General features: G+C 46.4%; 1 protein-coding gene across 2 annotated transcripts in view; it reads right to left on the bottom strand.

Moving 5' to 3' along the window:
* The window catches only part of LOC138472969 (heparan sulfate glucosamine 3-O-sulfotransferase 1-like), a 1,058,871-nt gene that overhangs the window by 290,054 nt on the left and 742,743 nt on the right, over nucleotides 1–26,074 (bottom strand). The window contains exon 3 of one of the 2 annotated variants that reach the window (XM_069611399.1): nucleotides 25,764–25,833. The exons of the other annotated variant lie outside the window; for it this stretch is intronic. The gene's annotated coding sequence lies outside the window, so the exon portion shown is untranslated. The remainder of the gene's footprint in view (nucleotides 1–25,763; nucleotides 25,834–26,074) is intronic. 2 annotated transcript variants of the gene reach the window in all.

Genomic DNA, 26,074 nt, shown 5'->3' with positions numbered 1-26,074 from the left:
ATGCGGAGCGGCAGCGGGCAGAAGAGGCACGGCTCACGATGGTCAGGGTGGAGAACTCCATGCAGAGGGCCCTGAGGCGGGCCGAGTGCCTCGAGGCAATCCGCAGGGAGTTGGAGGTGAACACGTCGACGGCCCTGCGGACCCTCGGGGACATGGAGGAGGACCGCTTCCGGGACATTGAGCAGGAGTTCGAAGATGCCCTGGCCTGGAACATCCCGAAGTGAGCCGTCGGACTAGCCCGCTGCCCTTGTAAATAGTTCTGTAGTTAGTGTTCGGTTTCCTTTGGTTTTGCATTTTTTTTGGACCTTCTGGACAATGGGCCACATTTTTGTATATAGTTTTTTTTTATTAGGTAGTGTTATTAGATAGGTTTCATTTCTTCTGTTGGGATCATGGACCCTGGATTGTTTATCTGTATATAGGTGACTGTTGGATTTTCATTTTTTTTTATGATTTACCCATGGAGCAATGGTTTTCGATTTTAATTTTCCATTGGATTTACTTTTGTGGACTGTGACTTTGGACACCTTTCCTTTGGTTTATGATTTGCGGTTTTGCATTATTTCACGGACATGCTGGTTTATTTTCTTTTAAATTACCATTTTTGTTTGTTTATTTTTGATTCAATTTATGTTGCTTTTAATACATATTTTTTCTTCAAACTTCAATGTGTAGTATCATCTCATTGGTTTCATACATATCATGATATGGGTTTTGACATTCACTAACACCCATTGGGTGTATGTGAGGGACATATGTTCATTTCCAAACTTGCAATTGGGGTTCTATCATGTTATTGCCATTTCTAAGTGGGTGGATGCAATACTCGGGTGGGTGTTTGGCATTTGGAGGCTGACCATAAGGGCCAGGGATCTAGATTGTGATGACATGTTGGCTGGGGGACATGTGTGGGGGCCTGGTGGAGGGTGCACCACAGTGCTGGGGGGTGGGGGTGCTGGGAGACATGAGTGGGGGCCTGGTGGAGGGTGCCCCTGGATGCTGGGGGTGGGGGTGCAGGGGGACATGAGTGGGGGCCTAGTGGAGCGTGCCCTGCACTGCTGGGGGGTGGGGGTGATGGGAGACATGAGTTGGACATGAGTGGGGGCCTGGTGGAGGGTGCCCCTGGATGCTGGGGGCTGGGGGTGCAGGGGGACATGAGTGGGGGCCTGGTGGAGGGTGCCCTGCACTGCTGGAGGGTGGGGGTGATGGGAGACATGAGTGGGGGCCTGGTGGAGGGTGCCCTGCACTGCTGGGGGGTGGGGGTGATGGGAGACATGAGTGGGGGCCTGGTGGAGGGTACCCCTGGATGCTGGGGGGTGGGGGTGCTGAGAGACATGAGTGGGGGCCTGGTGGAGGGTGCCCCACAGTGCTGGGGGGTGGGGGTGCTGGGAGACATGAGTGGGGGCCTGGTGGAGGGTGCCCTGCACTGCTGGGGGGTGGGGGTGATGGGAGACATGAGTGGGGGCCTGGTGGAGGGTGCCCCTGGATGCTGGGGGGTGGGGATGCAGGGGGACATGAGTGGGAGTCTGGTGGAGGGTGCACCACAGTGCTGGAGGTGGGGGTGCTGGGAGACATGAGTTGGACATGAGTGGGGGCCTGGTGGAGGGTGCCCCACAGTGCCGGGGGGTGATGGGAGACATCAGTTGGACATGAGTGGGGGCCTGGTGGAGGGTGCCCTGCACTGCTGGGGGGTGGGGGTGATGGGAGACATGAGTTGGACATGAGTGGGGGCCTGGTGGAGGGTGCCCCTGGATGCTGGGGGGTGAGGGTGTAGGGGGACATGAATGGGGGCCTGGTGGAGGGTGCCCTGCACTGCTGGGGGTTGGGGGTGATAGGAGACATGAGTTGGACATGAGTGGGGGCCTGGCGGAGGGTGCCCCACAGTGCTGGGGCATGGGGGTGCTGGTAGACATGAGTGGGGGCCTGGTGGAGGGTGCCCCACAGTGCTGGGCGGTGGGGGTGCTGGGAGACATGAGTGTGGCCTGGTGGAGGGTACCCTGCACTGCTGGGGGTTTGGGGTGATGGGAGACATAAGTGGGGGCCTGGTGGAGGGTGCCCCTGGATGCTGGGGGGTGGGGGTGCGGGGGGACATGAGTGGGGGCCTGGTGGAGGGTGCCCCACAGTGCTGGGGGGTGGGGGTGATGGGAGACATGAGTTGGACATGAGTGGGGGCCTGGTGGAGGGTGCCCCTGGATGCTGGGGGGTGGGGGTGCTGGGAGACATGAGTGGGGGCCTGGTGGAGGGTGCCCCACAGTTCTGGGGGGTAGGGGTGCTGGGAGACATGAGTGGGGGCCTGGTGGAGGGTGCCCCACAGTGCTGGGGGGTGGGGGTGCTGGGAGACATGAGTTGGACATGAGTGGGGGCCTGGTGGAGGGTGCCCCACAGTGCTGGTGGGTGGGGGTGCTGGGAGACATGAGTGGGAGCCTGGTGGAGGGTGCACCACAGTGCTGGGGGTTGGGGGTGCTGGGAGACATGAGTTGGACATGAGTGGGGGCCTGGTGGAGGGTGCCCCTGGATGCTGGGTGGTGGGGGTGCTGGGAGATATGAGTGGGGGCCTGGTGGAGGGTGCCCTGCACTGCTGGGGGGTGGGGGTGATGGGAGACATGAGTGGGGGCCTCGTGGAGGCTGCCCTGCACTGCTGGGGGGTGGGGGTGATGGGAGACATGAGTTGGACATGAGTGGGGGCCTGGTGGAGGGTGCCTCTGGATGCTGGGGGGTGGGGGTGCAGGGGGACATGAGTGGGGGCCTGGTGGAGGGTGCCCTGCACTGCTGGGGGGTGAGAGTGATGGGAGACATGAGTGGGGGCCTGGTGGAGGGTGCCCCTGGATGCTGGGGGGTGGGGGTCCTGGGAGACATGAGTGGGGTTCTGGTGGAGGGTGCCCCACAGTGCTGGGAGGTGGGGGTGCTGGGAGACATGAGTGGGGGCCTGGTGGAGGGTGCCCTGCACTGCTGGGGGGTGGGGGTGATGGGAGACATGAGTGGGGGCCTGGTGGAGGGTGCCCCTGGATCCTGGGGGTGGGGGTGCAGGGGGACATGAGTGTGGGTCTGGTGGAGGGTGCCCCACAGTGCTGGGGGATGGGAGTGATGGGAGACATGAGCTGGACATGAGTGGGGGTCTGGTGTAGGGTGCCCTGCACTGCTGGGGAATGGGGGTGATGGGAGACATGAATGGGGGCCTGGTGGAGGGTGCCCTGCACTGCTGGGGGGTGGGGGTGGTGGGAGACATGAGTTGGACATGAGTGGGGGCCTGGTGGAGGGTGCCCTGCACGGCTGGGGGATGGGGGCGGTGGGAGACATGAGTTGGACATGAGTGGGGGCCTGGTGGAGGGTGCCCCTGGATCCTGGGGGTGGGGGTGCAGGGGGACATGAGTGGGGGTCTGGTGGAGGGTGCCCCACAGTGCTGGGGGATGGGGGTGATGGGAGACATGAGCTGGACATGAGTGGGGGCCTGGTGTAGGGTGCCCTGCACTGCTGGGGAATGGGGGTGATGGGAGACATGAATGGGGGCCTGGTGGAGGGTGCCCTGCACTGCTGGGGGGTGGGGGTGGTGGGAGACATGAGTTGGACATGAGTGGGGGCCTGGTGGAGGGTGCCCTGCACGGCTGGGGGATGGGGGCGGTGGGAGACATGAGTTGGACATGAGTAGGGGCCTGGTGGAGGATGCCCTGCACTGCTGGGGGGTGGGGGTGATGGGAGACATGAGTGGGGGCCTAGTGGAGGGTTCCCTGCACTGCTGGGGGTGGGGGTGATGGGAGACATGAGTTGGACATGAGTGGGGGCCTGGTGGAGGGTGCCCCTGGATGCTTTGGGGTGGGGGTGCAGGGGGACATGAGTGGGGGCCTGATGGAGGGTGCCATGCACTGCTGGGGGGTGGGGGTGATGGGAGACATGAGTTGGAAATGAGTGGGGGCCTGGTGGAGGGTGCCCCACAGTGCTTGGGGGTGGGGGTGCTGGGAGACATGAGTGGGGGCCTGGTGGAGGGTGCACCACAGGGCTGGGAGGTGGGGGTGCTGGGAGACATGAGTGGGGGCCTGGTGGAGGCTGCCCCTGGATGCTGGGGTGTGGGGGTGCAGGGGGACATGAGTGGGAGCCTGGTGGAGGGTGCACCACAGTGCTGGGGGGTGGGGGTGCTGGGAGTAATGAGTTGAACATGAGTGGGGGCCTGGTGGAGGGTTCCCCTGGATGGTGGGGGGTGGGGGTGCTGGGAGACATGAGTGGGGTCCTGGTGGAGGGTGCCCTGCACTGCTGGGGGGTGGGGGTGATGGGAGACATGAGTGGGGGCCTGGTGGAGGGCGCCCTGCACTGCTGGGGGGTGGGGTGATGGGAGACATGAGTGGGGGCCTGGTGGAGGGTGCCCCTGGATGCTGGGGGGTGGGAGTGCAGGGGGACATGAGTGGGGGCCTGGTGGAGGGTGCCCCACAGTGCTGGGGGGTGGGGGTGATGGGAGACATGAGTTGGACATGAGTGGGGGCCTGGTGGAGGGTGCCCCACAGTGCTTGGGGGTGGGGGTGCTGGGAGACATGAGTGGGGGCTTGGTGGAGGGTGCACCACAGGGCTGGGAGGTAGGGGTGCTGGGAGACATGAGTGGGGGCCTGGTGGAGGCTGCCCCTGGATGCTGGGGTGTGGGGGTGCAGGGGGACATGAGTGGGAGCCTGGTGGAGGGTGCACCACAGTGCTGGGGGGTGGGGGTGCTGGGAGACATGAGTTGAACATGAGTGGGGGCCTGGTGGAGGGTTCCCCTGGATGGTGGGGGGTGGGGGTGCTGGGAGACATGAGTGGGGTCCTGGTGGAGGGTGCCCTGCACTGCTGGGGGGTGGGGGTGATGGGAGACATGAGTGGGGGCCTGGTGGAGGGCGCCCTGCACTGCTGGGGGGTGGGGTGATGGGAGACATGAGTGGGGGCCTGGTGGAGGGTGCCCCTGGATGCTGGGGGGTGGGAGTGCAGGGGGACATGAGTGGGGGCCTGGTGGAGGGTGCCCCACAGTGCTGGGGGGTGGGGGTGATGGGAGACATGAGTTGGACATGAGTGGGGGCCTGGTGGAGGGTGCCCCCGGATGCTGGGGGGTGGAGGTGCTGGGAGACATGAGTGGGGGCCTGGTGGAGGGTGCCCCACAGTGCTGGGGGGTGGGGGTGCTGGGAGACATGAGTGGGGGCATGGTGGAGGGTGCCCCTGGATGCTGTGGGTGGGGGTGCTGGGAGACATGAGTGGCGGCCTGGTGGAGGGTGCCCTGCACTGCTGGGCAGTGGGGATGCTGGGAGACATGAGTTGGACATGAGTGGGGGCCTGGTGGAGGGTGCCCCTGGATGCTGGGGGCTGGGGGTGCAGGTGGCTATCCGGTTGCCGAGGTGCTCTGCACGGGCAATTCGACCACTGAGTCCTGGAGCGAAGAAAAAGCAAAGGCGACTGGTTGTTCCCACCAGTCAGGGGAAGAGACTCTCCCGCAGGGAGATCTCCTCTGTCGTCGGGAAGTGGTGAGTCGGTTCAGCAGGGCTCCACCGGAGGTGTCGTCGTTGCAGGTCGGCTCAGCTTTACCCTCGTCGGATTCTTAGGTCCTGTGGCGACTTCTGAAGATCCAGTCCCAAAAGCCCTGCTTTTATGCAGAAAACCCCCATTCATTCAGCCTAGCTGTCAATCAAAACACGCTAAGTGGTGAGCGGGGTGGCTCACCACTTGGGCCAATTACACAGAGTGTGACTGGAGTTGGCAAGGCAACTCAGTCCAGGGTGCCTAAACCCCCTCCCACACCCCTGTGGTAACCCAGACAGAATGGCACCACTTTGGAGGGTCTCTGTACAGAAGCCCGCCAAAAGTGGAACAAAGGGCTCAATCTTTGGTTTAGGAGTCACAGAGACGAACACAGACGCCATTTTAAAAACCGAGTTCTGGCAGAAAATACCATCCGATAGACTTATTTAAGATAAGTAAACCGGTGCTATGTTAGAGATTAACGAGAAAAAGTATTAATCTCCAACAATGGGAAGAATCCCATAGGGTTATATTCGGGGTCGAATATAACAAGTAGTTTCCACTGCCACCAGCCAAAACTCGACGAGGGGGGACGGGACAGTGCCCCCTCGAATAACAGACCCAGGAGTAATCGAATTACCCCTACTAGTATGTCCACAATAGGATGGTTTGTACTAGTTATGTTAGTAAATTTAGGTCTAGTAAAGCCAATGGTGACTTCACATGCCCGGGGAGACAGTAGTCAGCCCCCCGGTATGGATTCTATGATGGAGGTCCGCTAGGACGCCCCAGTGCTACGGCACAGAGGGTGCGGTGTAGCACACATAGAAAAACATATGAGACCCTATGGAGTAAAAGACCCCATAGCCCATAGAACACATTGACATTTAAAGGAATTACACACATTCATGTCCAAGAGTGGGAGAAAAAGAGTCTCACTCTTGGCAGGATGGAAAAAACAAACTCCAGAAATCCAGCAAAGCTGCTGGGGGACTCACTAGGTTAGGAAATTCAGCCTAAAAAGAGAATTCTCCCTAACACTTGCCCCCCCCCCCAGACTAAGGGACAGGAGGATTTAATCCACTCCTGGATGAATCTCATACCTCTAGTCGATGACATACATCCTAGAGAGACCATCAGCATTTTGGTGGTGACACCCTGACCTATGTTCAGTGGGTTCCAAGGTTTTCCTTTGTAAGCTATATGACCTACAAATCTTCCTAGGAACATCAGTTTTTTAAAGTTTATAGGGGATCTGGTTGACCAGTCCCTCAGGAGTTGATACAACTACTGAACCTATGATAGGCTTTTTCAAGGAGTCCTTATAAAGAAACTCCTTAGATCGAGAGGGGCCTCCAGAGGTTTTCCCTACCTCTCTGTTGAGAGAAGGTTGAGTTTCTGGCCTCTTGGTTGGAGGGGATGGAGATAAGCAAGGTACATGCTTCTCCTTCCTCTGAGATCTTACCTTACCTACTTTAGGAGTTTCCCCCTTAAGTCTAGGAATTGGGTGAGAGTCTTCTGTGGAAGGTCCAACAGTCTGAAGGTTTTTGGCCTTAGACTTTTCTTTTCTGGTTCTCTTAGGCCTAGTTAGGGTTCCAGTAGGTCTATCCACCTCTTCCTCAGAAGCAGGGGGAGTCACAGACTCTATAACTGGGGGAACAATGATGGAGCTTGGTTGGGGCTCCCATTTCCCTAACATGTTAGCCTGAAATTTGCCTGGGTCAGAGGTCAACTTACCGACACCAGGGTTTGTAGTGGGGTTCTCAGTAGTGGTTCCCACAGGCTTAGAGTGGTTCCTTAAAGTGGCCTCTCTAGCCAATTTGGTTTGGTTCTGGGTCTCCATACTGGGAGGCCTGGGGGTACTGGATACTACTCCTAGAGTTTTTAGATCATTCCCCAACAGGACTCTCCCAGGCCACTCAGTCTGGACACTGACAGGAATCAACACTGTCATGTCATTACACTGAATGAGGGCTGGTAGAATTGGAACCATTTGGACAGGGCCTCCAGACATCTTAGTGGGACCTTTGGGTGCCTTAGCAACATCTTCAGGCCTGAAAAAGCTTTCGTCCACTACGGTTCTGCTGGCCCCAGAGTCTCGTCTGACAGGAGTATCCTGGCCATTGACAAGAACACTGTCCACATAATAACATTTAGAGTTTTCTGGTATAGAGTCATACACACTCCTATTCTGATTACTAACCAGATCCATTGACTCTACTGATACACTTGCTTGAAGAACCCAAGGTTCTTCAGCAAAGACTTCAAAGTGAGCACTAGTCATTTGGACTTCCTCCTCAGGAGTGAAGGCTAAAGAGACTGTGCTGATCCCAATAGGTTTACCCTTATATTTTGGATCTCCTTTGATATGGTCAGTTGCCCCACAGAGATAGCATGTTCCAAATGCTCTCTGGAAGGGTGGCTTGTTCTGACCTCCTTCCGGTTTGTGGCCAGAAGGGACACTAGTCTGTTGTGGTTTTCCTTGTGGCTTACCCTTCTGGTTTTGTTTGGGGCCCTCTTTGGAATTTGAGTTATTTGAATTCTCTTTTGAGTCTTTTTTAGGCTGTTTTCCCTCATCCTTTTTCTGAGTTGCCCCAGAATCCTTATGAGTAGCCCTGTTGGCAACCCATAAGTCAGCAGCCTTAGCTAGCTTCCGGGAATCCAATTCCTTCGAATCAGCCAAGTGCTGTCTGAGCTCAGGAGAACAGGCATCATAAATCGACTCCAACATAAAAAGATTCTTCATACCCTCATAAGTGTTCACTTTGTAACCCTTAACCCATCCCTCTAAGTTTTTCAACCCTTCACTCACCCAGGTAGCCCAAGGGGTACCATCATGCTTTTTGAGGGTTCTAAACCTCTTAAGATACTGGGAATGGGTCTTCCCAAATCTAGCTATCAAAGCTAGTTTCACACTTTCGTAATCCTTCTTATCCGCCTCCCCCAACTCCATTACCACATCAGTCGCAACAGGGGGGAGCCTAGAGAACAACCAGGGAAGTAAATCATTCCCGGTGAATGAAGACGGGAGAGAAAAATAAGGCAGGTTATGAACTCAACTCGGTACCAATACTTTACGGACAAATGCAAGGCAAGTAAGGCAGGGTCTACTGCAGATCACAAAGTTCAGAGGCCAGGCCCACTCGGAGAGAGGCAAGGCGATATGTCCCAAAAGTGTCTCAGTGGAAATGCGCTTCGAGTCTTTATCGCAAATTGTTATGGAAAGAGTGGACCAGTTCAGAACAGAAAGTTAAAGAAAGCTTGGAGGTGACCCAATGGAAAGGCGAGGATTATGACACCTCACTCTATCTGGCAGAAAGGGATGCCAGGCGGACACAGTACCTTGTTTGTGGAGAGACAGCTCCGGCGGGGGCAGTTGTTCCTGGTGGTAGATGCACGTCGGGTCTTTGCCAAGAGAAGAGATGATCTCGTCGTCGAAGGAAAGTGGAAGATCGCTGCACCACCAGGGAAGAGACCAGCTGCGGAGTGCTCCGTCACAAGGCACCACCTTTTGGTCGCGGTACAGGGGTAGTGGCTATCCGGTTGCCGAGGTGTTCTGCACGGGCAATTCGACCACTGAGTCCTGGTGCGAAGAAAAAGCAAAGGCGACTGGTTGTTCCCAACAGTCAGGGGAAGAGACTCTCTGGCAGGGAGATCTCCTCTGTCGTAGGGAAGTGGTGAGTCGGTTCAGCAGGGCTCCACCGGAGGTGTCGTCATTGCAGGTCGGCTCAGCTTTACCCTCATCGGATTCTTAGGTCCTGTGGCGACTTCTGAAGATCCAGTCCCAAAAGCCCTGCTTTTATGCAGAAAACCCCCATTCATTCAGCCTAGCTGTCAATCAAAACACGCTAAGTGGTGAGCGGGGTGGCTCACCACTTGGGCCAATTACACAGAGTGCGACTGGAGTTGGCAAGGCAACTCAGTCCAGGGTGCCTAAACCCCCTCCCACACCCCTGTGGTAACCCAGACAGAATGGCACCACTTTGGAGGGTCTCTGTACAGAAGCCCGCCAAAAGTGGAACAAAGGGCTCAACCTTTGGTTTAGGAGTCACAGAGACGAACACAGACGCCATTTTTAAAAAACGAGTTCTGGCAGAAAATACCATCTGATAGACTTATTTAAGATAAGTAAACCGGTGGTATGTTAGAGATTAACGAGAAAAAGTGTTAATCTCCAACAATGGGAAGAATCCCATAGGGTTATATTCGGGGTTGAATATAACAAGTAGTTTCCACTGCCACCAGCCAAAACTCGACGAGGGGGGACGGGACAGTGCCCCCTCGAATAACAGACCCAGGAGTAATCGAATTACCCCTACTAGTACATCCACAATAGGATGGTTTGTACTAGTTCTGTTAGTAAATTTAGGTCTAGCAAAGCCAATGGTGACTTTACATGCCCGGGTAGACAGTAGTCAGCCCCCGGGTATGGAGTCTATGATGGAGGTGCGCTAGGACGCCCCAGTGCTACGGCACGGAGGGTGCGGTGTAGCACACATAGAAAAACATATGAGACCCTATGGAGTAAAAGACCCCATAGCCCATAGAACACATTGACATTCAAAGGAATTACACACATTCATGTCCAAGAGTGGGAGGAAAAGAGTCTCACTCTTTGCAGGATGGAAAAAACAAACTCCAGAAATCCAGCAAAGCTGCTGGGGGACTCACTAGGTTAGGAAATTCAGCCTAAACAGAGAATTCTCCCTAACAGGCAGTAGTGCAAGGTGACATGTGGGTTGATTGGGGGGCATGGGCATGGTGGATGGGCTGCCTGCGGGACATGTGCAGGGTAGGCCCCTGTGGTGTGGGCCGCCTGCAGGGGCCATGGAGGGTGTAGAGGGAACACCTGGGAGGACCCACACGTGCAATTCACGTGTGGTGCTCCCCGCGCACTCCTGGAATACACGGACCCTGATGGAATCGCGTGTGATACTTCCTGCGCACCCCTGAAATACACATACCCTGCTGCATTTGCGTGTGATACTTCCCGCGCACCCCTGGAATACACGTACCCTGCTGCTTTTGTGTGTGATACTTCCCGCGCACCCCTGGAATACACGTTCCCTGATGGAATCGTGTGTGATACTTCCTGCGCACCCCTGAAATACACGTACCCTGCTGCTTTTGTGTGTGATACTTCTCGCGCTCCCCTGAAATGCACGTACCCTGCTGTTTTTGCGTGTGATACTTCCGCGCACCCCTGGAATACATGTGCCCTGATGGAATCGCGTGTGTTTCTTCCCACGCACCCCTGATGTACACGTACCCAGGAAAATCGCGTGTGAAACTTCCCGAGAACCACTGAAATACACGTTCCCCGCTTGGCGTTTGCTGTTTGGCAGCCCTATGAACTGGTCCAGGGTTAGCGCAGCCCTTTGCGATGATTTGGGAATTTTGAAGGCTTTTCTTTGCGCGAGGGCGTTCTTGGGGGCGTAACTGGCGCTGCTGCAGGGTCGCTGCGCCACTCTGTGCCACGGCTGGTTTCGGAGGCTAAAATCCATGAATACGCTGTGCGATGAAAAGGATTTTTTCGCACGCGGCTGGCACAGTGTATCGCACGGGGACACTGTGCACCAGCCGCGTGCGCCACTTTTGTGCGAATTTCTATGAATTACACTGATAGTTTCCCTGCATATATACGAATCTCACTATTATCATACCACACAAGCATTAATTTCAAATATTCTGTATGTATATTGAACTCTAAATGATACTATGCATACTATTATACTCGTTCTAGGTTTACTTCTAGCTAAACGATAAAATTGGCACTTTTTGGCTAGTGTATACATTTGTCAATTAAAACTATTTCCAGACACTTGCTTTTCTCCAGTATCATGACAAGCAGGGTACCAGAGAAAACATACATACATCAATTATATTTATCACAATGCATCCAACTTGGCTCCCCCGTACAGGTATGAGGTAGTGAATGTCGTTGCTGTGTGCAACTCTTTTAAATGTAGAAATGACCAGCTTGCATTTGGCTCCTGCAGGTTTTAAATAGAAAAAATAAAATTCACATAATAGTGCGCTCTTTTCTGAGAACATGTACATGAGGACTTCTCAGAATATTTGTGTGTGTGTGCAGCTTCCAAGAAACATACATTTGCTATTTTCAGTCTATGGATGTATGCTACTTTTCATTGCTATATGCATAGCTTTCAATGTATATATGTATAGCTTTCAATGTGCCTATGTGCAGTATTTTCAGTCTCCATATATTTCTGGGCTGGAGATGTAACCTTCACCAGTCAAAATATATAATTGACAGCATCCTTGCCCTGCCACATTGCGCATAGGTCTGCATATGTATTTCAAGATAAGGGACTGTAGAGGTTTAACACTTTGCATTGGTTTCTAAAAATAGGATGAATTCCATGGGTTAAGTTCAGTTTTCACTAACACATGATTATGACTAGACTAATTCTGGCTGTATAATTTGAGCATGACATCACATTAGAGGATAGCCGATCGACTACGCTATCGCCGATGTAAGTCAGGGTGGGTCAAGAATTCTAGTTAACAGTGTTTAATTTTATAAAAATGAAGTCTGCACTCAAATGTAGAACATGCTATACATTCTAATCTGCAAAGGAAATACAAAAATCCATTGTGTTGTAGGAAAATAACATCTCACTTTGTAGTCCATCTAAATGGGAGAACACAGGGAATTGAAATGTATCACACCTGTGTTGATCTCAAATGCATTCCTTGGCAGAGTTTAATGTATTGGAGTTTAATGTGCCTTTTTCAAATATGGCATCTTGATTTGGAGCATCAGATGAGGGCAATTTCAATAGAAACACTTCATCTGCAAGCCCTCTATACAGCTGGCTATCTGGAGACCAGTTTCCAAACATAGACTCTTCATTCTTGTCTCAATGGGCTGTTCTCCAATCTAAACATGTCCAGTCATTCAAATGGTGCTAGCTCTGCTCTCCCATCTCCCATCTCCAGTTGGTTTAAAAAAAACTCCAAGATTCATCTCCCATATCAATTTCTCCCCTTACATAAATGGGGATGATTATTATATATTGTTTAACTCCATCCATATCTTATTATGACAGAGGTGTGATTTCTACCATTCCCATGACACACAGACAGGGTGGGCTGATTTTGCTCATAATATCAAAACAGCTATTTTTGCTCATAGCTTTGTAATTGAGCATATGAAAATAAGGAAACAGATCACTGTAATTTAAGATTGTACAATGAACAGTGGCAGAGATACATGATTTTCCTATTTTTTTGCCTAATCTTTACATCACACCCTATGGACGTTTTACATGTTTTGATAGATATAATCTTTAGCTACAACGTGCAACGTGTCGATCAGAGATTGCATTACAGATTTAGTTTTTTTGTAAGATTAAAAAACATTTGGTTTTTAAAAGATAGCATGTAATTTCCAATCAAGTGAATAAACATTAGGTTTATCCTATGGTGGGCACCATTGTTACATTATCTGCAAACTCCTTTTGCATGATATTAATGTGTGTCAAGACAAGGTTTATTTTGCTGTTAAATAATCATCATAATATCAGAGAACAATCCTGTGACTTTTGGCTAATGGATTTTATGGGTTCTGAAAATAGATCGATGTGAAAAAGCCCTTTTAAATTCACTGGAGGCCAGCCATCTTTCTTTATTTTTCTAATCTTTAGAACTCGCAAGGACAGACCACCAATGCTCTGGTGTGACCTCCTCATGTTTTTGTATCCCGCATTTCTGAGCAAGAGCTTCAGAAAGGGGTTATATCTGTTTCATGTTCCACTTGATAATAATACGAACATGTCTGAGCCTATTTCTTCTTGAGTTTAAATTGCATCCAGCAAAAATGTTAGTGAAATACGTACAAGGCAAAATGAAATGGAACATTAAATTATACTTTTTCAGAGGAACCTTTTACATTATTTTTGTTAAAATTAAACACATTCTAAGTACAATAATTGAAGTTATACACAGTTGCATATGATGCAGAAATGCATTTTATATGCTCTGTGCTTGTAAATTGGGACTCAGGATATAACATATGGATGTACTCATGTGTTGTCGTCTTTGTTTTTCTCGCATGTGGCATAATGTGTGTATGGTTCTGATCCTTGCTTTCAGCACTGATATGCCAGTCTTTAAATTCCATGAGAAGAAAACACCTTGGTAATGGTTGTAAATTTGTGATTGTATTCACTTTCAATTGGTTGGAAATATTCTTAGGCTGAGTGCACATTTAATAACACTTTGCAATGGCATCCGATTTAAACATGGCAGCGATCAAGGGGTTCAATCTAACAGGCTACCTTTCCATTGTGATAGCGAACAGAGGCAAAACTGTCCAACAAATGACAGAATGAGTGTGGCCTCTCTTTCTCTTTCAGGAAGGGCTTTCTCTGTTCACTTTATTTTGGCCATTATACTTTACTGTAAAGTTTGTGACAGTTGTGCCCAGGGGTCCGATGTCAAGCCTGAGTGCACTAAAGGTTTTCAAACCCAGCATTAACGGGAGCTATGTTCATTGAGAGTTTTAGCATTTATTAGGTTTATTGAACTGAGCTATGCCCGAGGTAGCTATCGAAGATTACCACTCACAAAATGCAGTCAGTAAGCAGCTAGCATGATAAAAACATGTAGGAGGGAAATATCACAATGCAGGATATGTGCAAGAAGAAGTATGGAGGAATAATTCCAATTTAGTTTGGGGTAGGGAGACATTTACTTCACTGTTTCATGTCTGGAGCTCACAATAGTTCAGTTTAACCAGATAAAGAAGTAATGAAGGGCAGTATTATGGGAGCAACTATTATGGCAGTGCGATTGGGAATACACATGGGGTTTGAATGAAAATCTGTTATGGAAAATACAAGCATACAATATAAAAATGTTATTGACAAAACATGGCAGTTCTGTATTGAGAATGACAGTAAATGTGGTGACATTAGCTTAGAGTATAGGGGAGGTAAAATGAAGCACAAATCTGCTTTTTGTGATGGGGTTACAGAGGTTAGAGTATGGCGCATGGTCATTAAAGGAGGATGTTTTTTTAAAGGTTTTGGTACTGCAGATCTTTAGTGTAAAACACACAGGGGATGGCTTCTTTTCATTGTTATGTGATAAATTATGAAATGATCCCAGTAGACATTTAGAATGTGCAGCTCTTATATGTGGATGGCCATTGTTATTTCCAAAAAAAGGTTTCTGGAAATGTTGTGCCTAAGGGCTGATGTATTGCATAGGTGGATTCAGAGGAAGTGTGTGTTCCCTGGGAAAGGAAATAGAGATAATGGCTCATTTCATTCCAACACTAGAAGTACCAAGTGCCAAGAGGAGATTTCATTTTGGACTTGGTCTTCATGGTCTGGAATTAAAGGGAAAGAATTTTAACATGTGAGTTTAAGATAATATGGGGTTCCGGTATTGGAAGAAGATCGTCTAGCTTGTTTTAAGTCCTACACTCATATGTCAGAAGTATTTTTGCAAAGGTGGTTGGTTCCCTTGTATGGGCAATTTAATTCTGTATGGGCATTGCAGGACAGAGGAACCATTAAGCAGATGGCAGAAGGGGAGAGAAGGGGCCAAAACTATGGACCATAAGGGTGATCGCAGTATGGAATGGGAGGAGGTTTGCAAGGAGTGAAAGGATAACTTGTCAGTAGAGTGTGCACAGACTGCATTTGCCATATTGATTAAGAAAAGTGGGTAACAAAGGGGGTGGAGGTGTGTACTGAGTGAGGAAATATATTGAGAACAACAGGGCTGGCATTTTGTAATTATAACTGTCCTTATGGAACACGATACTGAAATGTGTGAAACGAGTTCATAAGAGAAACATGTAGTAAATTGTCTGAGCAACAAGTGCACTTGACTGGGTAAGTAAGTGAAAGAAACAGGTGTAAGTATTTTCCTAATTTAATAGTTTACCAGGAGGAGTGGGTACAGCGTGGCAAGTGTTATAGTTCTCACATTCTAAATGGGGAATACAGTCATGTAGAATGCCACATTGCTACATGATGCTGGCTGCCGTTACCTATGCAGTAGAAATTGCCATATGTGTTTGCATGGTATGTGCATATGGGTGCTGCATTGTGGTGGATTGACTAATTGAAAAGTACAACATTCTGATAGCAGCATCTTCCGTGATATCCCTCAAGATGACTGACATACTTCTCTTTTGAGCATTCAGGTTATGAATATGGTTAACAAATGTAGTCTGAATTTCCCCATAGACAACGCTTGACATCTCACAATAAACTATTATCTAAACGAGCGCTTAAGGAGTTCCTCCTTTCAGAAGTAAAGTTGGACACTATTGCTTTTTGTGGGCCTGTGCCTTATGGTAACAGTGTCACTGCCATCTTGGTGTTTCATTGAGGGGTCAGACAGACAATCCTATGAGTTTGCTTAGCCCGATAAAGTCTAGATATTATCCCATGTGGACAGGTGTGGAGCTGGTATGCTCTTTTAAGGATGAATATCGATTTACAGAAGTAGAACTAATCAGGAGAGGGTTGGTAGGTTCTGCTTCAGTTATTATGAATGCTTAATTTTCAAATGAATGGGTTGAAGCAGGAAGGATGGAACAAAAGCTGGCACTACAAGGGGTAAGTAACAATAAAATGAGGTCGTAGAGTGTATGGTTTTGTTGACGTTATTGAACAATAGTTGCTTAATTGGACGGAGGGCATTAGCATGCTATCCTGGCTACAGTCAGGGATGTAAAAGCATGTATAGCATTTTGCCAAAATATAATAACATTTTTTTTTGGACAAAATATAATAGCATTTTGCTAGTATGTAATATAGCATTTTTGTTGTTGCCAGTATAATATATAATATTATTGGTAGTATGCAAAGTACAGGATTTACAACACAATTTGAAACTGCAAATATTCAGAACACGCATAGAAAAGCTTAGTGTGCTGCCAGGTTCAAATAATGAAGTGCATAATTTTTTTGGGGATGTTTCACGTATGGAGACTGCATTATAACATATAATTGATTAACATTATTAACCTTACTAAAATACTAATTCTAACTTCTCTAACATTAAAAGGCAGTCTCATGTGCAAAATGAGGTGAAATCCATGTTTTGGTGGCACTGCTGAGATTCATTTTTAAATGCACACTGGCGTTTTCTTCAGCTTGTGGAGAAAAGAAAAAATGCAAGCGGCAGGAAACAAAGTGAAACAGTAACTCTGAGCCTAAAACTTTCATTGTTCTGAAAATGAGGGATGATACAGAGCACATTTTTTAAATATGATTGGTAGAAATTGTAGGCAGACAAGCCACATCAATAAGGGGATGGATAAGAGTTTTCTTAGTAACAAGAAATGAGGAGAGCTGTTAGTTCATGCTGAGCTGAGGAGACAGACAGAGGTTCCAGGGGGTAGAGTGCTAGCTGTGGGACATAATCAGCTGGCGATCCCCACACACGATTACAGAAGAGGTTCGCGCTGACACTGGGTCTGCATCTGCAAACACAACGAGGTTGTGCAGGAGACTTAAAAGAAAGGCTGGCCTTGGTAATATAAGTGCTAAATGAGAACTAGACAAATTTCTGTGTGTGTGACTAAGATTTATTACAGTGTAGGGAAGTTAGGAAATCATTACATGTTTATTTTTTGTTGTTTTCAGAATGTGGGAACATTAATCCATGTTTAAAAAGATATCTACTTGCTCTGCTTTGTTCTCTTGTATTGCAGATGATGCTGTAATTAACCCATGGTAAGACTTGGTGACTTGTAAATAAGATACAATACAATACGTATTTATAAAAACAAATGGGATTTTGTATCATTCATGCATCTGTGAATTATTTAAATAAGTGATGTATAAAGGGGTGGCTCATATCAGTGCAGTAGTACATTTGCCAATTTACCAATGCAAGAAAAATAGCACACAAGAGAAAGCTAGTAATAAACAGCTATAAAGCAGAGGTTTGTGTGCAGTGTGATGAATGTTTCCTTCCTTGCATACTGATGGGAAGGTGTCTAATCTGATACATAGAGGACTGGATGTACATAAGCCAGTAATGTCTAATTAGACACATAGGTTACTGGATGTACATAAACCAGTAACACCAGCCACAAACTGTCTAATGGAAAGGGAAGGTTTGTTTTATGATGGGGTTATAGTATAAAAATAAAAAAGCTCATCACTATACCACAGGGATAAAATACCGCAAAATAAGATACCATTAAAATTACCACCAATACAAGCTAACAAAGTATGGTCACTAAAATAGTGTGATGCCAGACCCACTCTAAAATTAAGACTTATTTAGCGCCAAATTAACACCAATATTTTTACGGTAATAAAATACCACCAAATCCTGAATTTACCCCAATAAAACAAAATCTCTTACAGGGATCAGCCGAGATTGACAAGCTATTGGTGTTGGAAACAAAACGGGGGCATAGTCCCGGGAAGTTTCTCAAACAAATAGCATGTAGTACAAATGCATCCAGAATTGGTGGTCCTAACTTGGGAGAATGCAAATACACATGCCGTATTTGTATCTGCTCAGGTCTCTCGGACCGGAGTGGGGGTGTGTTACAGTACTAACACAGAGGTCATTGTAAAATATCTTAATGATTAAAATAAGGTGCTAAATTGGGTCCTCTATACATTTTGGGACACACAACATGATATGCTAGACCCAAAACGAGTATGAGCTTTGGGGTATACAGATATTTAAAAGAATTTGCAAAGGATGTTGGTTCCGAAATGCACTTGGTCGCTGTGATAACTTGTCATCTGGCTTTTTTGATTTTAATTGAATAATACAATGATGCAGGTAGTTCCATCTCTGAAAGGGTAATCTGCTGATCAGTTTCCCCTTTCATAAACTCCATGCCAAAAGCATAGTGTGTGTCTGTGTCCTGCCGCATCAGAATCCTGATTTGCAGTGCCTGATCTACCAGTGACACAGAGAAGGTTCATAGGTCACAGATGCCTGTTTGACAGCTGCAGTGAAGTCTCTGAAGCACAGTGGCTCTATTTAAGATATGCTCCCCTGCACCAAACGTATGATGATCATAAGTAGAACATGATGGTGGCAGGTTAAACTCTAAAATAAAACTATGCATGAGTAAGGGCATGGTGCATTGCACTACTTATAATCATTGCAGCCACATCAAATTTTAAATCAGACATGTGTCAGCACTGTGGGCACTGAGGAAGGGTTATGTGTATTCATTCCGGCAGTACTGTAGCCTTGGGGAATGTACTCTCTTTGTTCCTTTGTAAGTGAATGCAACACACTTTCCTAAATAATAATAATAGTAATAATAATAATAATAATAATAATAATAATAATAATAATAATAATAATAATTCCCCATAGATAGCCACTCCACAGGAAGCTGGTCTGGGAACTGGAATCAAAGGGCACACCCATTTGCAAAGGACTAAGCCTCACGCATGTCTAAAGGCCTTTGATTCTATTGAAAATTGATGGGTCAGGGGTTAGTGTTAGGATTGGACCCCTAAAGCAGGCTAGCTTTAGTTCAATCAGCTAAGGTCTTTCACATTTAAAAGAAGGGGCCTGACTATGGCACTGACAGCTGCATGGATGGTTATAGCCAAAGATTGGAAACAAAACTCCCCTCCATCGATATCTTCCTGACTCCGTAACTCTGGGATATAGTGGCGTTGGAATGGATGACATACAGGATCCAAGGGGAGGCGGATACATTTCAGAAGGAATAGGGAGAAATGTTGGGATTCTTAAAAAGTGACTTTGTGCAACAGTGGTGCCCTCAGAACATTCGAGTTCTGGATCTGAACTGACCACTGGGACGAGTGGAGAGCGAAAACGGATAGACAAAGTTCTTATAAGACGCAGTTGCTGAGTAGAGACTCCTCAAGGGGGAGTGTGGGGGGTAAGTGGAGTAGAGGGGGAATTTGTTGAATGTTTAAGAAATGGCAATACAAAAAGTTAAGAAAAGTTTTTTAAAAAGTAAAAAAGAAAAAAAAGAAGGGGCCTCACACCAATCCTTTGACTCCTTGTTTGGACTTCAACCCTTGGCGAAGATTTAATTTGGACCCTGCTGGGGGAACAGTCCTTTCAAGACTCCTCCAGCTTTGAGGTGAAGGCAGGTGTTCCAAGCCAGAGGTGAGCTCTGTCCCCTAACCATCCCCAGGGACCATTGGGGGTGAACCTGCTGCTGGAACAAGACCAACCTCTCTGTAAGCCACAGCGGTACTCAGGACCCTAACCATGTTGAACGACCCCTTTGATGTGTGTCAGCTTCCCCCGTGATTGGGAGCCCAAGAACAAGGACCCATCTTGTCTCTGAGGCCCTGGAGTGGGACTGAGAACAACCGAAGAACTCATCTGCTGTTTAAGCAAGACCTGCCTTTCAGTCAGCCAAAGTGGTACCCAGGATATCGCTGTGTTGAAGGGTCCCTGCAGGTGTGTGCCAGCCTCCTGAAGTTTGGAAGAATGACAAAAAGCATTCATCTTGTCCCTGACCTCCTAGCCTGGGACTCACTGCACCCTAAGAGCCAAGACAGCTGGGATCCTAAAGTTTTTCACTGTTGAATTGCTTGGAGCCATGTTTCCAGAACTGTTCAACACATTGGAACTACCAAAACCCTCTTATGATGCCTTTTGCACTCTCCCAAACTTTGCACAAGTTCCAAGAAGTCTGGTTTGCACTGCGGACCACTAAGAACTGCAAGAAAACACTTTTCACTGCTGACCCTTGAGCCATTTATGGGCCCTAGAGATTAGGCCATTTTAATCCCCTTTTTCAACCTAAAAATCCTCCCTTTTGAACAGTGTGATCTTATAATTACCTTTCCTCCTTGTCTCATTAACTAAGGTACTGCATTTTTTCTATATTTGCAGATTCTTTGTGCTTCTACAGGGGTGTGGCTTTACAGTGTATTCTCATGGGTTATTATTGTACATGGTGTGTTTTATTAAAGTTTATATTTTCCTATAACCTTGATTGCACATTCTTTTATTTTGTACTGCTATACTCGCAGTTTGGGTTGCTACTGCACCACATGCAACCCCCTCTTGAGAGTATAGCCTTCCCTCAGCTCACATTACCACAAAAGGCAAAGGAGGTATATTTCTTATGTCTGTGTTACCTTCATGATTGTGTTGGCTCTTGGTTTGGAGAACTGTGAGGGCTGAGTGGGCGCTTTACCCTCTACTTATCCTTATACTCCTGTAGGGCAGATGTCAATTTGTCAAAGGCACACAATACACATATGTATTAACCGCACCAGCAAAAGAGGGTGTTTTAATGGAGAGATACAGCACACAATAGTGATGAAGCTAATTGACAATTGATGCCGACATCAACTCTGCTACTGGGTAACGCTTGGAGTTCACACTACATGCTTAGAAGGGCTACAAGTTCAATATTCCTTTAGGCTAAAAAAATACATACCTTATTTAATTTATCAATCAGCTTTCTATAAATAGCACGGTTTAAATGTGAAAAACCAAAGAGCATGGCTAAGAGATCGGCAACCATCTTAAATTATGCTATAGTAGCAATATTGCATGTGGGCAGCCTGTTCATCATTACTTACATGTTTGAACGGTTCCATGTAATAATGCCCCTGTGAAAAAGTCATCAGGTTCTGGCGACTTTTTCCTGGCTATCAAAATTCTTTCCTCAAATATTGTAGAAGGGGTATAATTGCATATTATTACCTCCAGTCCTAGAATATTCGGGGAACGTGTTTGATAGCCTGGAGGGTGCATCATTAATGCATTTTTTTTTTAAAGTCGCCAACCTGACGACTTTTTTCATGGGGACAAAATTACCTGATACTGTTTGAACAGGGTACTGAGGAAATACAATGCTCAACTTCAATGTTTAGGGTCGAACCACATCGAGCAAAATATGTCTGGAATTACTTCCATGTAAATTCATTATAGCCTGAGATTAGAAAGTGGTGACACAACAGGGCAGCATCATTATCTGAAGCTACAATGGAAATGTACACAACAGCAGATACAGTGTCGCACAGGAGACAGCAGTCGCTGCAAAAAAAAAAAAAACGCTTTGTACATCAGGCACATAGAGCGTCAGCGCCAACTAAGGCTTTAATTAATGAGGGCATTTATTTGAATAGGGAGGAGTAAGGCACAATAGTGCTTGATGGGAAAACTATTTAGAATGGATAATGCTTCAATTTGTGATAGGGCTAAAGAGAAACCTTTTGAAGGGGAGAATTGGTGAAGGTGTTTTTTTACAGGAGGGTAAAGCGGTACGCGCGTACAACAGCTCTACTAACTGAAAAATAAGCTAAGCCGCATTATATAATTACTGGTGCAAGAGAATGGTTTCTCCTGCAGTTCAAATATGACACTGTAATGCTTTAAAGCCACCCTTGTATCTTTTGTTGTTTGGGTCAGCTTCCTTCGTTGGAAAGTAGTTCAACTAAGTTCTGTTTAATGGGATATTATTATCTGTTCTCCAGCAGCTGAGTCACTTGGGTAGATAACAGATGCTGTGACCAGTGCTTTAGTTTAGCCCTTTTGGACGCTTTATGTCCAGAAAAGACAACAACTTCTAAACATAGGAGTCAGGAAGTAAAGTACTTCCAAAGATTACACAGTGGACAAACATAACCACGAGTTCTGGAGCATTAGACGTTTTATGAAACGTCATGAGGGTAATTTTATTTGCTTTGAATGTTGTCTCAGTCATTCCCCGGTTGCCACGGTGGCATATTTTACAATCCAGTTCCTACTTTCTCTTTCTTTTTATGATCCGATTTTAAAAAAACACAGAATTAACACATTCTGAATTCAGAAATACAAGAATTATGTAAAAAACGTAAAATTCAAGCTTTATATTATGATATGATAAGTTATTTCTAACGCGCTTAATGCCCAGAGGTTTCTTAGCACAGACTCGGGGATCGAACCTGTGTTGCTCTGTGTCATCTTGCTTCCAAGGTGAGCATGTTGCCCCTGAGCTATCCTCCCGAGACAAAATGTCTGATAGTAATGAAAGACAGTCTACCTTGAAGGCATTAAATACAGCCAATAGTTCCAGGTTGTGTGATCAGACTGATATGCTAACTGGGACTGCAGCCAATAATTATTTGAGTTGCATTGACAGATTAGCTTTGGTACAGTTATATGGGGCAATGTTTTTCCTAAGGCAACTCACATGCAAAATGTACATGTTTACTGGTCTCAGGATAATTATATATATCTTTTTCCAAAGCTAAACCCTTGAGGGCTCCGGGGCCAGATTGTTTATCCCCTGACCCTGAATTATGGTTGGGTATCTTGTTTTCCCTAGTTATGGAAATTCTTAATACATTCCAATTCCCCCTTCTTTTAAAACATCCTGCATCATTCCCATTTTTAAAAACGGTGACAAGGCAAATCAGGTGAATTACATACCTGGTGCTATTTATTCCCTCTATGGACACGAGTAACGCATTTGATTGCATCAATCAGGGCAAACTCTGGGAAAAACACTTGAGGTAGTATATACCGGCCCCTTTAGTCCAAACTCTTTTGCATTCTAATACCACAGTGAAGATAAGGCTCTCAAAAGAGGGTCTGCTGACTAGAGCAAATGACACATTTATCGGCCTAAAACAGGGCTGTGTCATTGTCTCTGTACTTTCTAACCTTAACATATTAGATTTGGACAAACTTTGGTCCTCCACCACGACATATCCAATAAAATTGGGAGAAACCAAGTTAAATTGGCTTGCTTTCGCGGATGGGTCTGCAGAGAAAACTGAATTCGTTTTCGGAGTATGCAATTGAAAACAACTTGCTAGTGAACGGTTCTAAATCTAAAATTGCGATATATACCAAGAAGAGGAAACTCAAAACTATGTACTGGATGGTAGGGGATTGTCATCTGGAAAATGTTTCTTCTTTTCGCTTTTTGGGTTTTAACCTCACTAATAATATTACTATATCTGAGCTAAAGGCTCCACTTAAATACTGTGCAAGGAACCATATGCAGCCTATCGATACCCAAATGTTGTTATGAGACACAAAATGGGTCTGGTCTCCATCAAATCTAGAGTTTTGTGGAAACAATTATGTATTTATGCTAAAATCATTGCTCCATCTCACAATTCTCTTTAGATAGATTTAAATTTCTCCTTGGGAAATCGGTCTATCTACTTGATGTGTTTCAAGATAAGATGTTGGTACTCCTCACCAAGATTGAATCTGATACAGAGGAGCTGATATCAAATCCCTTGAGGACCCAAAAGAGTTATTTGAAACAGGTTGGAGGGAGACCATTGAACAATTGGGGACATATTATAACTATGGGCATTTTCCATTTTTATTAGGAAACGAGAAAATCTATGTCCTTATTCCCCTGCAGTAGGGTTTGTTAAGTGTACTTGAGATTCAAATTGAATCAATTATCAACTCTTGAATCTGTTGGCCTCAGAAAGGCACTGGAGCACTCAGAGCATTACTGTTGATAATGCAGTAGGAAGGATGGGATGGGAAATTAAAACATTTGACTATATACTGTAATGGTGAAAACAATTTAAGAAACATACACTTTAATTCTTAAGTTTGCGCCCACTTGAGCTGGAGGAACTGGAGAAACATTATGGTGTTGCCTAATTGAAGGCAATTGTATTGCTTTGACAATAGTACCTTAATGGGATCAAACTCTTTGACATGTTACATGTCCGGATCTAAGTGTCACTGTAATCATACTCTATTAGGATTAGGGTTTGTAGGTCAGCCAAGGTAGCTAAAGCTTTTTGCACTAGGAATATGCACTTTAAAACTTCTCTTAGCATGTTGTGATTTTATGTAACTGCTACTGATTGGGATTTTCGCAGAAGGAAATCTATTCAAAACGTTTCTTAATAATGAACTGTTTTGTGATTTAAAGTTGATTTTTTAATGTTTTTTATTTGTAAAACTGATGTTTTAGATTCTTTATATACAGCTGATGATTTACAGAGTTATGCTTGTGAAAGGTTTTCATTAAAAAATATATCCCAATATAAACTATGCAAATAAAGGAGCATAACAGCTGTCTTTTGTAGCTGGCAATTGACTTCCATTTCTTTTCGTAGCTTATTGACATCCAAAACATGAAATTAAATGAAGCACTGTTTGTGGATAAGACCACATTTAGGGGCTGGCCCTCAGTATTAGCGAGGAAGGGCCGCGTTGTGCCGCGTTAGTAGGTCACTTAAAAAGACGATTAATTGAGTATATCAATGTGATAATAATGCTAAAAGAGCCATCTAAGATGAGAGCGAGCTATTGTAAAGACTTTTATTAATATATGACAGGCCTAATTCATGATCCCTTTCAGTTTTAATAATTCAGTAAATTGGATTGGGATTTGGATTTGAGCGCCACAGGAAATGTTGTGAACTTGGCAAGCATGTCATTTCTGTGCAGCTTGGCTTAAGCAGATGATGCAGCTGCCAGCAACCAACCTACTGCAGATGGGTTTCCTCAGGGAAGTGCGGAAAAATAACTAGCCAAGACACTTACTTCCTCTTGAGGGAAGGAAAAATGGGGAGAAGATTAAGAAAAGAAAAGAAATGGGTACCTTGACAACTGACTGTGAGCGTGTTAAAGGGACACGGTGATGGCTGCAGAAGCCATGGTGACCTTAACAATGATAGTTATTCAATGCTGACAGGGACAACACACGCTATTGATATGTACGCACTAGTATAATGGGTAAGAAGGTAAGGCGGGCAGCATGTGCAGATGTTAGAGAACAATAGAGAAAGAAAGACTAAAAGTTTAGACTGGCTATCACACCTGGGTGAAGCGCTGGAAATGAATGGAAGGATAACACAACTCTGCAAGGAAAACACTTTTACCCCTGGGCGATGGGCTTGGAATGTCTGGAAGGTTACTGTGACACTACAATGGGAACACCATTTCTCCCGGTTGAGGTGCTAGGGATACCAGGATTGTTAACAAAAGTAATAACTGTACAGGTCACTGCTGGGATGATGAAGCAGGGGCAAGCAGAGGGAAGTGCCGGTTCAGAAGCAGGAAGTGTGCTTTCCGGGCTCTTGGAACAAATCAATAACTGTAAGAGTGGACAAGTTAAGTGTACCCACAATAATATTTCCACAGATAGGACAAGCAACAAGTTAAATTAAAACGATACCTCAAAATTTGAAATGAACAAAAGCAGGTAACATGTATGCTGGTCCCTTCACAGTCCAAAGACATGTTTTAAATTAGCATGTAGGACAGGATTCATTTCTAGTATCACCTTTTTGTGCAATGCCTCGTGGATTTTCATCGAAACATGCTATAAAAAAAATAAAAGGCATACGTAAACATACCTACAGGGACAGCCTCAGCAAAAGCAGTGAACACAGGGAGGGGACAGGAGCGGATAATGCAGCAATCGCTCTGTAGGGTGAAAATCGGATGTTAGTAACACAAATAAGAAAAGAGATGGGCGAAATAGTGGGTCGTGAGAGACAAAAGACAATGGTTACCACACCAAATATGGTTTATGCAGGTAACTAAAAGGAATCTTAAGGACAAAGTATGTCTCTTGCAAATATATATGAGACTACAATTATATATATTAAGATGGATAAGAAAAGGGCCGAAAAAGGGAGGATGGGGGAACTCTAGGTCAAGTTAC

This window comes from Ambystoma mexicanum, chromosome 8 (genome assembly GCF_040938575.1).
Source record: "Ambystoma mexicanum isolate Mex_15411 chromosome 8, UKY_AmexF1_1, whole genome shotgun sequence".
Taxonomy (NCBI): domain Eukaryota; kingdom Metazoa; phylum Chordata; class Amphibia; order Caudata; family Ambystomatidae; genus Ambystoma; species Ambystoma mexicanum.
The sequence above is the reverse complement of the archived record's forward strand: the minus strand, read 5'-3'. Positions and strand labels throughout refer to the sequence as shown.